The sequence below is a fragment of the Microcaecilia unicolor genome, chromosome 5 (genome assembly GCF_901765095.1).
Source record: "Microcaecilia unicolor chromosome 5, aMicUni1.1, whole genome shotgun sequence".
In the NCBI taxonomy this organism is placed as follows: Eukaryota; Metazoa; Chordata; class Amphibia; order Gymnophiona; family Siphonopidae; genus Microcaecilia; species Microcaecilia unicolor.
The window spans coordinates 348,220,529-348,236,629 of record NC_044035.1 but is presented as its reverse complement, the minus strand read 5'-3'; positions in this window follow the sequence as shown (position 1 = coordinate 348,236,629).

The window sequence follows — 16,101 nt, the reverse complement described above, 5'->3', positions numbered from 1 at the left end:
GAAGCCAATGTAGTATAAGCAAAAATGAGGACTTCTGCCTACTCTAGACCCTCCATAAGACATAAGCATCGCCACACTGAGACAGATCAAAGGTCCATCTAGCCCAGCACCCTATCTCCGACAGTGGCCAATCCAGGTCACAGTCACCCAACAAGATCCACGGAGCAAAGCATTTTCTACTGCTTGTCCCAGGAATAGTGGATTTTTTCCTACGTCCATTTAATAACATTCTATGGCCTTTTCCTTCAGGAAGCCGTCCAAACCTTTCTTAAACTCTGCTAAGCTAACCGCCTTAACCACATTCTCCGGCAACGAATTCCAGAGACGAATTACGTGAGTAAAGAAAATTTTTCTCTTATTTGTTTTAAACTTACTGCACTCCAGTTTGTCGCATGCCCCCTTGTCCTAGTATTTTTGGAAAGCGTAAACAGACGCTCCATATCTATCTTGTCCACCCCACTCATTATTTTACAGACCTCTATCATATCACCCCTCAGCCGCCTTTTCTCCAAGCTGAAGAGCCCCAGCCGCTTTCGCCTTTCCTCATAGGAAAGTCGTCCCATCCCCTTAATCATCTTCGTCGCCCTTCTCTCTGCACCTTTTCTAATTCCACTATATCTTTTTTTTTTTTTTGAGGTGCGGCGACCAGAATTGAACACAATAATCAACTTAGCTGCTGTATTAGTGCTAAATTTTGCAGTCTTCGTAAATGTTGATCTGGAAGGCCTAAGAGAGTAATCCTGCAGTAATCGAAACGAGATGGAATTGTTGATTGAGCATTTTTAGCAGGCAGGTTCCTGCTAGCAATTTTCACCTCATTTCTAACAAATCCTGCAAGAACAGCAATGAGAGCTAGAAAAAAAAAATGGCAAAAACCTTTCCAGCCCCCTCAGTCCTTTAATAAAACACTGCTGTTTTAGTTTTCACATGTGGACCCCTAAAGCAAGGGTTGCCCTCTCCTTGCCCTAAGGGTTTAAGAAATAGCATCTTGCCCAGTGCTCCATTTAAACCAGGGCTGGCAAGAAATCACAAGAATTCACAGATCTGTGAACTCCTCCCAGTGGATAGTGGAAACCATGACAAGCCCTAGTGATTCTCAGGCCCGTAAAGGAGAAAAACTTCAGGCGTATCACATTCAGGTTTGTTTTACCTGGTACAGGTCACATCACATAGTAAATCATGACATTCATAATAATATTCATAGCGTTGCTATTTTTTCATTAAGCTTTTATTGGTCTCAAAACATACCCAGCTGTCCTTATACAAACAACTTCCAGACATAAATCCAGTGAATGACACCATTGTCCATTTTTCATATCAACTATAAACCCACATCCCCGTCAGAGTATCCACCCATCCCCCCCCCCTCCATCTTCCTCCCCCAGCTTCCCAGTTCTGAAACCTACAAGTAGCGAGCGGGTGAGTGGGGTACATCGGATCCCCCCACCACAGAACTGCTATGACGTAGTTTTTAGAGTTAGAAAAGCAAAAAATATTTTATTCCATACAGAGCATACATTTTTTTACAAGAACATTACAAGGAGAAATAAAGAAAAATCTAATCTAAATATCCTAATTCAGGTGGTGTTGCAAGCATCATCAAAGGGAAGGTAAGTTTCAAAAGCGTTTTCAAGGGTAAAGTGCCGCTTTACCTGTGGAAATGGAGGTTTTTATTTTGTTTTTAAATAAAACTGTCTGCCCTCGGTTTGAGGAAAGTTGTACATGTACAGCCAATGTGCATAACTTTGTCTGAAGCCTGCAGGTGGGTTTGGGGTGGAATTTGAACTCGACATGATTTTCCGAAGCATGCAACTATTTTACCTAGGAAAAATGCAATGTGCCAGATGGACGGTGTATAGTTTTTAGTTTATTAAGGTTTGCTGTACCCGCCATGACTAACTCGTAGATCTATGCGGTATACCAAAAAAAAAAAAAAAATCCAACACAATGCAAAAAAAAAAAATGGAAAGGAACTGCAATAATTGAAAAGAAAGTAAATTAGATTATAGCCAGAACACTCATACCAAACCACAGAGGGTAAAGGGTAGGATAAATAGGGGGAACACAGAATCAATAGATGCCAGAGAAGGGAGGAAGGGAGGGGGAAGGAAGATGGGAGTACTTTGGAGAGAGCCTACAGATCAGATCAAATCCAGACTAAGGGAGACTAAAGACCCAAGTCTTTAGTTTGGTTTTAAAGCTATTGAAAAAGGAGTCAGTACGGTTATCCAGAGGGAGAAAAGTTCCAGAACGATGAGGCTGCAAAGAAGAAAGAACAACGTCTGGTGAATTATAACTGAGCAAGTTTGTAAAGTTATATGCACAGATTTGGGGGGGTTATTTTCAAAGTGACTGTCCATGTGTGCTTTCTGTTTGAAAATACGGCAGAATCCACACGCATGCACTTTTTTTTAATGCTGTCATTTGTACAGTTATCCCCTTGAGAGGGGAATTTTCAAACTGCTAACGTTTCTGCAGAGTCCACAGATATTTTCGACTTCTCCCAACCCCTGACTTTGTGCCAATTTTAAAGTAAAAATGCATCCATAATTTCACTTTGAAAATTGCCAGAGAAAAAAATGCCCATAGAGACCTGCACCTGCTTTTTTTTGGGGGGGGCACCTTCTACAGGTATAATATATGTATCATTTTGAAATACAAAACCATATTGGGTTCTCCTCAACCTTCCACTAGAATTGGATAAAAGGGAGTGTTGTTGTCAAACGGAGTATACTTCTACCTGCGCACGAAGGACTAGATTCTATAAAAGGCACCTAAAAAATTGTCGCTAAAAAAATAGCACTTAGCGCTATTCTAGAAACTGTGCTTAAACTTAGGCGTGGTTTATAGAATAGCGCTGAGCAGGGGCATAGCTACGTGGGGTCACGGGGCATGGACCCCCGCAGATTACACCCTGGCCACCCCCAACATTTGACGCCACCACATCAGGTACCTTGTTTGCTGGCGGGGGTCCCCAATCCCCGCCAGCTGAAGAGTCTTCTTCAGTGCAGTCAACTCTGGCACTTTCGTTGTGTGATCATCTGTTTCTGACGCCTTACGTCCTGAACCATGCATGTAGCCCCGTGCAGGACGTAAGGCGTCAGAAACAGATGTTCACAAAACGAAGGCGCCGTCAACCGGCGCTGAAGAAGACTCTTTGGCTGGGATTGGGGACCCCTGCCAGCAAACAAGGTACCTGATGCGGCAGCAGGTTGGGCGGGGGGGGGGTTGCGGTTGCGGTTGCGGGGGGGGGTCCAAACTGGTGGTGGGGGGTTGGTGGCGGGGGAGGCGGCTAAACAGTGCCCCCCCACTTCGGGCTTTGGCCCCCCTCCCGCCGAGGTCTGGCTACGCCCCTGGCGCTGAGTGCCGGGAACAGCGATTACATGTAGGCGTGACCATCTACACCAATGAAAAAGTGCTAGAAATTCCTGTGCATAAATTAGGCACAGATCTCCCTAATTCTATAACAAGGTGCATAAATTGCAGGAACGCCCCTGACCCGCCCATGCTCCTCCTATGGTCATGCCCTCTTTTCAGGTCCGTGCACTAGAATTCACCCACCTCTTTATAGAATGCACCCAAAAGATGAGTAAATTCTAATTTTTGCTAATTAGTGCCGATAATTGCATATCACCCAGTTGTCAGCGCTGATTGGCTCATTAGTCAATTAAGTTGCATTTGCAAATTGGACACATGCCCAAATTTATGCACATAGAACAGCAAGCAGGTCCCTGGAGTAGTCTACTGGTTGGTGCAGTGCACACTAGAGAAGGGGGCCCAGGCCTATATCCCACTACCTGCTACACTTGTGGTGGAAAGTGTGAGCCCTTCACACTCACCAAAAACCTACTATGCCAACATATAGGTGACCCCACCAGCCATAAGGGCTATTGTAGTGGTGTACAGTAGGTTTTTTTTTTTTTTTTTTTTGGGGGGGGGGGGTTTGGAGGGCTGAGCATACAATATAAGGGGGTAAGATGTGTACCTGGGAGCTTTTATGTAAAGTCCACTTCAGTGCCCCCTAGAATGTCCCACTGCTCTCCTGGGATGTCCGGTTGGCCAGTCTACTAAGAATGCTGGATCCTTCTACATCCCGTTTAGCGTTTCTTTTTTTTCAGAACTTTGACACGGCGTTTAGGAGCGTTTTCAAAGTCTTCTACAAATGCTTGTTTTTGACCCCTGAGGCAGATGCTATTGAGTGCCGAAACACGGCTCGTATCGGGACCATCTCATTAAAGATGGTACCACTGGTTCCAGTTCTGAAGGCCCTTTTGTGCTTTTCTGTGCGGAAAGAAAAGATAAAATCCAAGAAAACAGGAGGAGCCTCCACGGAGAATCAAAGCAAAACAGCAAAAGTAGAGGCTGACAAATGTGCAAACCAATAGGGAGATAATATCAAGAATATTCATATCAAGGACCCGACACGGTCCGTGTTTCGGCGCCAAAGCGCCTGCCTCAGGGGTCACAAACAACTTTCTACAAAAAAACAGGACAAATTAAACATTTTTTTAAAAACATCATATTAAGAGATATCAAATAATATATCTGCCTTTATGAAATATATAGCCAAACATATATGGACATTCATAATAGTATTGCACATCTGTAGATTTATAACAATAAATTATATGAAAATTTTTTTTAAATTCATAATATATTATAAAGATGTAGGCAGATATTATGGACAGAGAAACACCAAACAAATAAAAAGTAATAACTATCAAATAATGGCTGATAAGCGAAAGACATAGGTCAGGCTGATGAAACATCGACGTATCTACATATATATTTATCCTGATCTTATGGTGAAAAATACATTTATACAACTTGAACAAAAAATAATATTTTGAAACATCATGATCCGATATTGTTTAAAACTACATTATATTTACGTATTAATTATAAAAATATAAAAACATAAAGGAATCCTCCTCAGAAGGAAGGGATCCCCAGAAGCTTAGCCGGCGGTGGGAGGCAGGGCTGGTGGTTGGGAGGTGGGGATAGTGCTGGGCAGACTTGTACGGTCTGTGCCCGGAAAAAGACAGGTACAAATCAAGATAAGGTATACACAAAAAATGATACACGAATTTATCTTGTTGGGCAGACTTGGTGAACCGTGCAGGTCTTTTTCTGCCGTCATCTACTATGTTACTATGTTACATTATATTTACGCATTAATTATAAAAATAATTCAATGAAATAAAGTCAGACCTCTGAGAAGAAGCTGATTGGCTTGAATAAATCCTTTATGTATACACGTGGTTATAAAAACAAGTTAATCCATTGTAAAGGGATAAAAAAAAATTTTTAAGATACTTCAAAAGGATAAAGTTCACTGTTAACTGTTGAGCAACTTGTAAATAGGAACAACAAACATTGTTTGAAATATCTGTACAAAGCAAACACCCACAGAAGGTGAGCTCTCCACAGGAAAACCAACGAAAGGCAAAACACACAGTGGATCCAAAAAAAAGGTCCTCTCACAATGAGTGTCTTCCTGAACAAGGTCTTTATTAACAGTAGCAGAATTGACCCGACACGTGACGTGTTTCGGCCGTGAGGCCTGCGTCAGGGGTCTATAAAATAATATACATAGAAATGCATAAAAATACGAATATAATTAAAAACATGAATAAAAACATGAACATACAAATAAACTTTTTTATACATGTTTAAAACATTAAAACATCAGAATGAAAAATGAAAAGTATGTATAATAAAAATGAGAGGAATATGAATATATACATTTAAATCAATGAGGAAATAAACTTATCCACACGGAGATAATGAGGACAGGGAATAAAATACAATACACAACATTATATGATATCAAAATAGAGAACATACCTAGTGTTATCTGTAGAAAAAAGTGCCTTGTAGGTCAGATGAAAAAATAGGACTAAAACTGCTAAAAGCGATATCTATAATAAATATGAAAAGCAATGAAATAAATACATACTGGGTGTTATCGTTGTCAGCTCCAACTAGCAGTGTATTAGGCGCCCCATTGTTTTCACTATAGACCCCTGACGCAGGCCTCACGGCCGAAACACGTCACGTGTCGGGTCAATTCTGCTACTGTTAATAAAGACCTTGTTCAGGAAGACACTCATTGTGAGAGGACCTTTTTTTTGGATCCACTGTGTGTTTTGCCTATCGTTGAAATATCTGTATGCAAATGCCAGAAGCCTAAGAAATAAGATAGGAGATTTAGAATATATTGCACTAAATGAAAAAATAAATATAATAGGCATCTATGAAAAAAGAAGATAACCGATGGGACACTGTCATACCATGGTACAAATTATATTGCATTGATAGGGTGGATCCAACTGATGGAGGGTTAGCGTTATTAGACTAAAGATTCTGCAGGACACACAACACATCTTAGCGAGTTGTGCTTGTAAATCTCAATGCCAGTTAGTGCTGATAATTATCCAATTAACAGCACTGATTAGCTAGTTAACCAATTAAGTTATATACTTTGTTATAGAATACGCTTCGGTTTCCGTGTGGATTTTCAGGCTCCATATACAGGATCAGGGGTTGATACTGGACATAAGCACGTAAATTATAGTACTGTATAACTTACATGTGTGTGATTTTCTATATTAGACAGATTTTTTAAGATGAATGTTTATGTATATGCAAATGTGTGAATGGGCAGTTACTAGAAATGAAGCCTTAAGATTGGGGCCATCACTCAGAAGTTTCAAATTTGTGTAAATTCAACCCTCTATTAATGCATGTCACCTGGTATCCAATATACGTGTATGTATTTCTTTAGGCACATTCAGTAAATGTGTCTGGAACTCAGATGGAATATATTCCAGTATCCTTGAGGGAAAGGTTAAATAAGGTACGCGCTGTATATTTTTAACACTGCAGGCAGTGGGGAACAAGGGGACTTTCAGGTCTATAGGCGTCCGAAGAATGTACATCCTTGTACTTTACTCTTTCAGCTTCCTGCGTAGTTTTTTTTTCCTTTTGGTTCAGATCTGTGCTAGGTTGAGGGTTGGCTGGCTACACAGACATCTTTCTTATGATTTTGCCTGTGCCACATCCTGACTTCAGGATATATTACACCAAAACCGTTTAATGTCCATAACTTATAACTTGTAAGAGGGGGAGGGGGTTGTAGGTGCCCTTTCCCTTATTTGCATTGCTAAATACAGCCAGATGTGAGGCACTTAACACCTTGCATCTGTTTTTAACCTGCGTGAAAAGGTAAGTGTGCAATAGAGTACTTATGTTACCTGGGCCCAGATGCATTAAAGACGTCGGTAATTCCGTTCCCTACCGATTCCATAGCGACTCGGTAGGGAACGGGAATGCATCAACGATAGGGAATGCAAATGAGCTACTCGTTGTAGCTCACTTGCATTCTCTAGTCCTTCGGTACCTGAGTCGGAGAATCGGGACGTCCCTTTAGATTAGGCTCCTCTTTCCTGGTCTCTTCAGCCAATCAAAGTGGGCTTAGCTGGGCTGTTGTCAGCGAAACGCGCTCTGATTGGCTGAAGAGACCAGGAGAGGAGCCTAATCTAAGGGACGTCCCGATTCTCCGGCAACCAGGAAAAATATAAAAGTTTTGCTGTGGAGGGGCGGCGAAGACAAAATAGAAGGGGGGAAAAAAACACCAGCGCCCGGCAGAGCTAAAAATAAATGCGAAAAAAAGACGTCTCTCAGAAGCGCAGGGAGAGTGCGTCCTTAAAGGACGCCCCTCACATGTGCTCCCTGCTTTTTTTTTTTTCTTTTTTACCTTTTTTGGGGCCCTTTTCCTTTCCGATTCCCTCACAGGAGCCCTAACGAGAGGTCAGACATCTCGTTAGGGTTCCTACGGTAAGGGAATCGGAAAAACGGTAGTGCATCTCATTATAATAGCTTTTCAATCATTTGCATTCCGTTTTCGTTGCCTGCTACCGTGGCAGGGAAAATGCCCTTAGTGCATGCCCGGGGTGAACTACTTGCGTTTAAACTGGCTGGAACCAGTTTAAAACGCAAGTTGTGGGCTCGTTAGGTTTTGTGCATCTGGGCCTGATGTCTAGAAATGAGAAATGTTTACATTCATACCTACTTCTCCTAGTGTAAGAATGTGATTGGTTATTGCGAGTTAACCAGCAACAGTCCAGAACCGAGCCTATTAACAGTATAAGTTCAGCAAAAAAAGGGGAAAAAAAAACGGGGGGAAAAAGACCTCAGGAAAACGTGGCACACAGCAAAATTGCTGGAATGCCTCCAAACTTGGACGTCACGATACAAATTCTTTAATCATTGGTCTGAAAACCCCCCCCGATCTAACCTATGTGTGGAATTTAACAGCGTTACTGCTTTTTATTTGTTTTAAATTTGCTTAAGTGTGCTTAAAAACCATAGTTTTTAAGCACAACTCACGCATCCAACTTCTCCTACGAAGCGCACAAATATGGAATGGACTCCCGCATGCAGTGAAAGCAATACACGACATACCTAAGCTTCAGGAAATCATTGAAAAACCCACCTCGTTCAAAAAGCTTATCCCCACTGATCCAACAAAAATCCCCAAACCCAGCAACACAGATCACTTACGATCATACTGGACAATTTATTATCCTCGACCTCATGACGCCTGAATCACTTCTACCTTTGACTATAACACAACCTTGTATTTGATTATCAACCGTATGGCAATCGCTATACGATACTTTGTAGACACATTGAGCCTGCAATAGGTGGGGAAAACGTGGGGGCGTCTGTGCGGCGTCTGTGCTCAGTCCTGAGGGAGTTTCAGATTCGGCATGCAGCCATTTGATGCGTAGAAGAAATGTGGATGGTGGTTCCTCCTGAGGAAGATTTGTGAAATGCGCTGCCTGCATTGGGGAACCGGCACAATATGAAACAGATATGGTGGACTGTTGAGTCAAGTCATGGAGCACACAGCACTTGTATTTTGATGCATACAGATGATCGGATGGCAGTGCATTTAGCCAGCCAAAGGAGGGGCAATAGACACATAGAGGGGCATAATAGAACGAAAACGTCTATCTCCATGGCGTTATCTCCAAGAACGGGTCCGTGAAGGGGCAGACCGAACCGTATTTTCGAAAAAAAATAGACGTCCATGTTTTATTCGACAATTTGTGAGCTGGGCGTTTTTGTTTTTTCAGTGATAATGGAAAATGAAAGCGCCAGCTCAAAACGAATAAATCCAAGGCATTTGTTCGTGGAGGGGGCCAGGAGTTGTGAGTGCACTGGTCCCCTTCACATGCCAGGACACCTAGGGAGCACGTTTTACAAAAACAAAAAAAAAGGTAAAAGAGCTCCCAGGTGCATAGCACCCTTCCCTTGTGTGTTGAGCCCCCCAAATCCCCTCAAAAAAACCCACTGCCCACAAGTCTACACTATTACTATAGCCCTAAGGGGTGAAGGGGAGCACCTACATGTGGGTACAGTGGTTTGGGGGGGCGGTTTGGAGGGCTCCCATTTACCAGCACAAGTGTAACAGGTGGGGGGGGGGGGGGGGGGCCTGGGTCCACCTGCCTGAAGTCCACTGCACCACCTAATAACTGCTCCAGTGACCTGCATACTGCTGCCAGGGAGGTGGTATGACATTTGAGGGTGAAAATAAAAAGTTGTGAAATGGCATATTTTGTGGTGGGAGGGGGTTTTGTGACCACTGGGGGAGTCAGGGGAGGTCATCCCGATTCCCTCCAGTGGTCATCTGGTCATTTAGGGCACTTTTGGGGGCCTTATTCGTGGAAAAACAGGGTCCAGGAAAAGTGCCCTAAATTCCTCGCTAAAAAACGCATATTTTTTCTTCCATTATCGGCGAAAGGCGCCCATCTCTGATCCGCCCGATACCACACCCCAGTTTCCGCCTTCACCACGCCTTTGACACGCCCCATCAACTTGTCCGCATCCGCGACGGAGTGCAGTTGAAAACGTCCAAATTCGGCTTTCGATTATACCGCTTATTCGTTTTTGGGAGATAAACGTCTATCTCCCGATTTGGGGTCGCAATATAGGCGTTTTTCTTATTCAATTATAAGCTGGATAGTGTTTTTCTACCGGAGAGCAGTCATCCAGCGGTTTAAGTGTAAACACGATTACAGCGACCAAGCGGAAGGCATGGCGTCTGTAGGAAAGGACTATTCAGCTGGCAGGACTGAGCTCTGGATCCTTTGTGTATGATGTAATGTATTAGTACTGCAAAATATATGTAAATAAGAAACAGCATTAGTATGCAATTTAAAATGTAAAAACAGTTGGTTTGTTTTCAAATACAGGTGGTGCAAGGTGAGTGGAGGAATGAGTGTGTGAGGTTTTAGCATTAGGTAGCAGTGCTAGAGTGGTTAGTGAGCATTGCAATACAATAAAATGTTTTTGTAATATGAAAACTACTGGAGTCTTTGTAATAGGTATAAATGTAAGAAATAAATAAATAGTTGCAAGCTCAAAACACTCCGTTAAATCGCAGTATGAAAAAAAGAGAAAAAAGCAACATAGCTGGCTCGGCAAAACTGCATGCAGCGTCTTAGGCAGGCATCCGCACCCGACGGACCCGTTTCGCTGTGGGGCTTCTTCAAGGGATAAGGACGCCGAAAACCTGGCTGATGATCGCTGCTCCAGTTCTGTAGAAGAACTCAAAAAATCCGCCCCTCTAAAGGCTCAGGGCTCTGCTGCTGCATCAGAAAAGTTTTCAACAAAATGATGGACCCACTAGCAAGGACAGTCAGGAAGTATTTTTTCACAGAGAGTGGTAGATACTTGGAATGCCCTCCCGCGGGAGGTGGAGATGAAAACGTAGCAGAATTCAAGCATGCAAGGAATCCTGTGCAGAAGGAATGGATCCTCAGAAGCTTAGCCGAGATTGGGAGGCGGGGCTGGTGTTTGGGAGGCGGGGCTAGTGTGGGCAAGACTTCTACGATCTGTGTCCTGAAAATGGCAGATACAAATCAAGGTAAGGTATTCACAAGAAGTAGCACATATGAGTTTATCTTGTTGGGTAGACTAGATGGACCGTGCAGGTCTTTTTGCCGTCATCTACTATGTTACTATACTATGTATGTTACTAGCAATAAATGGCTTCAACCCATTTATTTACGCTGATGATGTGTCCATCTAAATACCATTCAATCAAAACACGATAGAAATTAACAACTTGATAACTCATGGACTGAACATTTTGGAATCGTGGGCCACAACATTCAAACTCCAGGGACAGGGAAATACCCAGTGTACCTGAATGTAACTCACCTTGAGCTACTACTGAAAAAGGTATCTAAATGAATAAATAAAAAAGATTGAAAGAAAGTCTTGCCCATCCCTTCTTAAGGATACTTTGGCACCTGCTTAAAAGCCAGTGAAACCCATAAACTTTCTAAAATTCCCCCCCCCCCCAAAAATGAATAGCTCACGTTGAAACCAAAATTTGGGAGTATGCTTCAGAAATAATCTTCAATATCAGTTGAAATAATTTTTAAAATTTGTCATTTTTCAATGCACTTTAAAATTCAACATGGCCTTGAAAACCCTGGCATCAGAATCATTTTGTTGAACTTATTTTAATCATATCCTGCAATCAGAAAGGATGAGCCAAGGCTACGTGGAACATACAACAGGAAGCGTGGTATGTGGTGTGGGTTTGAAGGTTCAGTCCACCCAATTCACCATGTTATTAAGAGCTATTTACCAAGCTGACATAGCAAACTACTGTCCACCAGTTTCCTTGGAGTATCCGTAGGACAGAGAAGGTAAATTATAGGGTAAAGCTTATCTGCCTCTCACCCAGATGTTTACATTATGAAATTTGCTATGGCAGCAACCAAATCTGGCATTCAAAGGGCAACTAATATTAGAGATTTTTTTAAAACTCTAAACCTCTGTGTTTACTACAGCATGAAAACCAGTGTCTGTTGGCTCAACTTTTAAGCTACTTGTGCTGCTCTTTTTTCAATGGTACATCGTGAGGACAATTTTCAAAGCCACTTATGCATGGAAATTGGTGATTGGAAAACTGTTCTACCTTAATTGCTCTGCTCCTTGACTTTTTCTCTTTGTCTATATGGGTGTGGAAGAGGAAGAGCTTAGTAGATGGTATGGATGGGCTATATGGAGGGGCATAATCGAACAAAAACGTCCATCTCCATGGGCGTTTATCTCCGAGAACGGGTCCGTGAAGGGGCGGACTGAACCGTATTTTTGAAAAAAAATAGACGTCCATGTTTTATTCGACAATTTGTGAGCTGGGTGTTTTTGCTTTTCAGCGATAATGGAAAATGAAAGCGCCCGGCTCAAAAACGAATAAATCCAAGGCATTTGTTCGTGGGAGGGGCCAGGATTCGTAGTGCACTGGTCCCCCTCACATGCCAGGACACCAACCGGGCACCCTAGGGGGCACTTTTACAAAAACAAAAAAAAAGGTAAAAGAGCTCCCAGGTGCATAGCACCCTTCCCTTGTGTGTTGAGCCCCCCAAATCCCCCTCAAAACCCAATGCCCACAACACTACACCATTACTATAGCCCTAAGCGGAAGGGGGGCACCTCCATGTGGGTACAGTGGGTTTGGGGGGGGGGACTAAGCATTAAGCAGCACAATTGTAACAGGTGGGGGGGGGGCCTGGGTCCACCTGCCTGAAGTCCACTGCACCCCCTAACAACTGCTCCAGGGACCTGCATACTGCTGCCAGGGAGGTGGGTATGACATTTGAGGGTGAAAATAAAAAGTTGTGAAACATCATTTTTTGTGGTGGGAGGGGGTTAGTGACCACTGGGGGATCAGGGGAGGTCATCCCCGATTCCCTCTGGTGGTAATCTGGTCATTTAGGGCACTTTTTGGGGCCTTATTCGTGAAAAAACAGGGTCCAGGAAAAGTGCCCTAAATTCTAGCTACAAATGCATACTTTTTTTCCATTATCGACGAAAGGCGCCCATCTCTGTTCGGGTGATAACCATGCCCCAGTCCCGCCTTCACCACGCCTCCAACACGCCCCCGTCAACTTTGTACGCTTCCGCGATGGAGTGCAGTTGAAAACGTCCAAGTTTGGCTTTCGATTATACCGTGTTATTCATTTTTGTGAGATAAACGTCCATCTCCCGATTTAGGTCGGAACTTGGGCGTTTTTTCGTTCGATTATAAGCAGGATGGTATTTATCTGCCATCCGTTTCTCTGGTTTCCGCTTTCCTCTTTTTTCTCTTAACTGTCTTGCCAGAGTCTCCTTGTCCGTTTGGCACTTCTTTTCTCTCCATGTCCACCATCCATGTTCTCTCTATGTCTCTATCTATCCAACCCAACATCACCCCTGTGTTCTTGCTCCTATCTTCCTGCCATTCTGAGCAGCTCCTATGTCTGTGTCCCTACTCTTGCCCTTTCCAACTTAACTGTTATTATTACTATTATTATTTATTGCATTTGTATCCCACATTTTCCCACCTCTTTGCAGGCTCAATGGCTTACAGTACATCATGGATAATGGAAAAGAGAACAGAATGACAATTGGTGTTACAGAAGGATATTGGGTTGCATGGTAATGGAATACATGATAGTAATATAACAGAAGGCATTATTAACATTTCTGGATATATGTGGGCTATTCACATGTTTAGATCTTTGTGGTATATCTTGTCGAAGAGATGGGTCTTTAGTAGTTTACGGAAGTTGGTCATTTCATAGGTCGCTTTTAGGTTGCGTGTTCTGTGACTTTATGCCTCCCCCTCCCCCGACCATGTACCAGCATCCCTCCCTCTCTTTTCCTTCCCTCTGTATTCCCCCTAGGCCAGCATCCCTCTTTTTCCCTCCCTCTGCCCCCCTCCAGGTAACATACCATCCTGGCATCTCTTCCTCTCCCCTACCATCTTGGCATCTCTTCCTTTCTCCTCCCCTGACTCTCTCTTACTTTTCTTCCCCTACTTCCTCTGCGGCCCCCCTCCCCCTTGATCCTCCAACCTTAATTGTGGCCAGTAGCTCTGAAGAGACCTGACTTTCAGCTTACCGGCATTTTTCCTCTGCTGGGCCCAGCCCCTGGAAAAAATATCAGCGATGCGCAGAAGGAAGGCTCCATGCCAGCTGGAAGCCTAGTCTCTGCAACGCTACCTCCACAAACAAGGTTGAAGGACCAAGGGGGTAGGGGGTGTAGAAACTGATAGTTGCTGAGCCATGGGACTAGGGGAAGGAAACTGAAGAGAGCCACATCATTGCAGGAGCAAGGGGAGCCAATGCGTGAGATCGGGCCACTTCTGCATAGGAGCTGGAGAAGGGGCCCAGATGTGTGTGACTTTGCATGACTGCATACTTGTATGACTAAATTTTATTGCATGAGATTATATTTTTAACTGTATTGTATTGTTGATTTTATTATTTTTATGTTTGCATTCCACTTGGTACTTTCTGACTGATAAGTTAGAACATAAATATTGAAATGAAATTACAATTAGATTAAATAAATGATGTGCCTTTAGAAAACAGGCTTGTATGATGACCTGAGGTAGGACACACTTTTTCTCACATCTCGTAGGAAGGTAGAAATATGCCCATGGGCTCCATGCATGTATACTCATATATTATTTATTTTTTTTGCTACATTTGCATTATTTACATTGGCCATCTACACGGTCAATTTTTGCGGCGCATTCGCAAAACAGAAGATTACCGAAGGACTCTAGGACTAGATCCTCACAACAAGCCTTATTTTACAACATCAGAGACTAATCAAGACCCCTGAAGCAGGCCTTCTGGCCGAAACACGGCCGTGTCGGGTCATTTTTATGTTTTTCATGTTTTCTCAGTAAAGAACTTTTTATCCTCCTTGGACTTCCCTCACTGGTTTTTTTTTTTAATGCACGCACATTGCAACTAAGCCCCAACTCCACCCAAGGTATGGACCATTTTTTACCATGGCTGGAAGAAAAGGCTTTTTTTTAATGGGGCAATGAAACTAGCGCATGGCTCTTTACTGCCTGAGCCCTTACCGCCACCCATTGACCTTGCAGTAAGGACACTATTGACGTGGTAATCATGCAGCGTGCGCCAATGTGACCGCAGTGCCGATTACCACTGGGAACGACTCTGCGGTAGAAAATAGAAAAATATGTTCTACCACAGGAAACAGCGCGTGCCAACTTCGCAATTACTGGCGCCTGCGCTATTCACTCGTTAGCCCTCCCACTGCTTAGTGAAAGGGCCCCTCAGTTATGTAGGCCCTCAGCTCTGGAACTCACTTCCTCTCCACATCAAGAGGCAACCCTCTGCTGTCATCGTTAAGAAGTTACTCAAAATCCAGCTCTTTGGCTCTCTTGATGGTTGAGACTTTCTTAGCCTCTCCCTACGTTCCCCTTCTCCCTTCTCTCCACCTATTGCACTCTCTGTTGCCCTCTGTTTTCACCCTCCATTCTTCTTCATCTTCAACTATTATTTATTATTATTTATTTGTTGCATTTGTACCCCACATTTTCCCACCTATTTGAAGGCTCAATGTGGCTTACATAGTACAGCAAGGCATTTGCCTAGTCCAGTACAGGAACAAATACAATGTAATGTTGAGGTCGAGTAAGGTAGATAAATGCAGTGTAATGTCAAGGTCAGATAAGGTAGGTATGTTTCAGGCACAATAGGGTCAGAAAAAGGGGGGGTTATATAATGTTCGGTACGATCTTTGGTTTTGCTGTGTTGCTGAGTTGAGGCATTTAAGTTGGGTCGATAGGGTACGCCTTTTTGAACAGATAGGTTTTTAGTGATTTCCTGAAGTTTAGGTGGTTGTGGGTTGTTTTCACGGCTTTTGGTAGTCCGTTCCGTAGTTGTGTGCTTATGTAGGAGAAGTTGGATGCATGGGTTGCTTTGTATTTGAGACCTTTGCAATTTGGGTAGTGGAGTTCATGTGTGATCGTGATGATCCGGTTCTATTTCTGGTTGGTAGATCTATAAGGTCTGACATGTAACCTGGGACTATGCCGTAGGTGATCTTGTGGACCAGGGTGCAGATTTTGAAGGCGATACGTTCTTTGATTGGGAGCCGGTGCAGTTTTTCTCGGAGGGGAGTGTCCCTTTCGAATCGTGTTTTACCGAATATCAACCTGGCTGCTGTGTTTTGGGCTGTTTGGAGTTTCTTTATGAGTTGTTCTTTGCATCC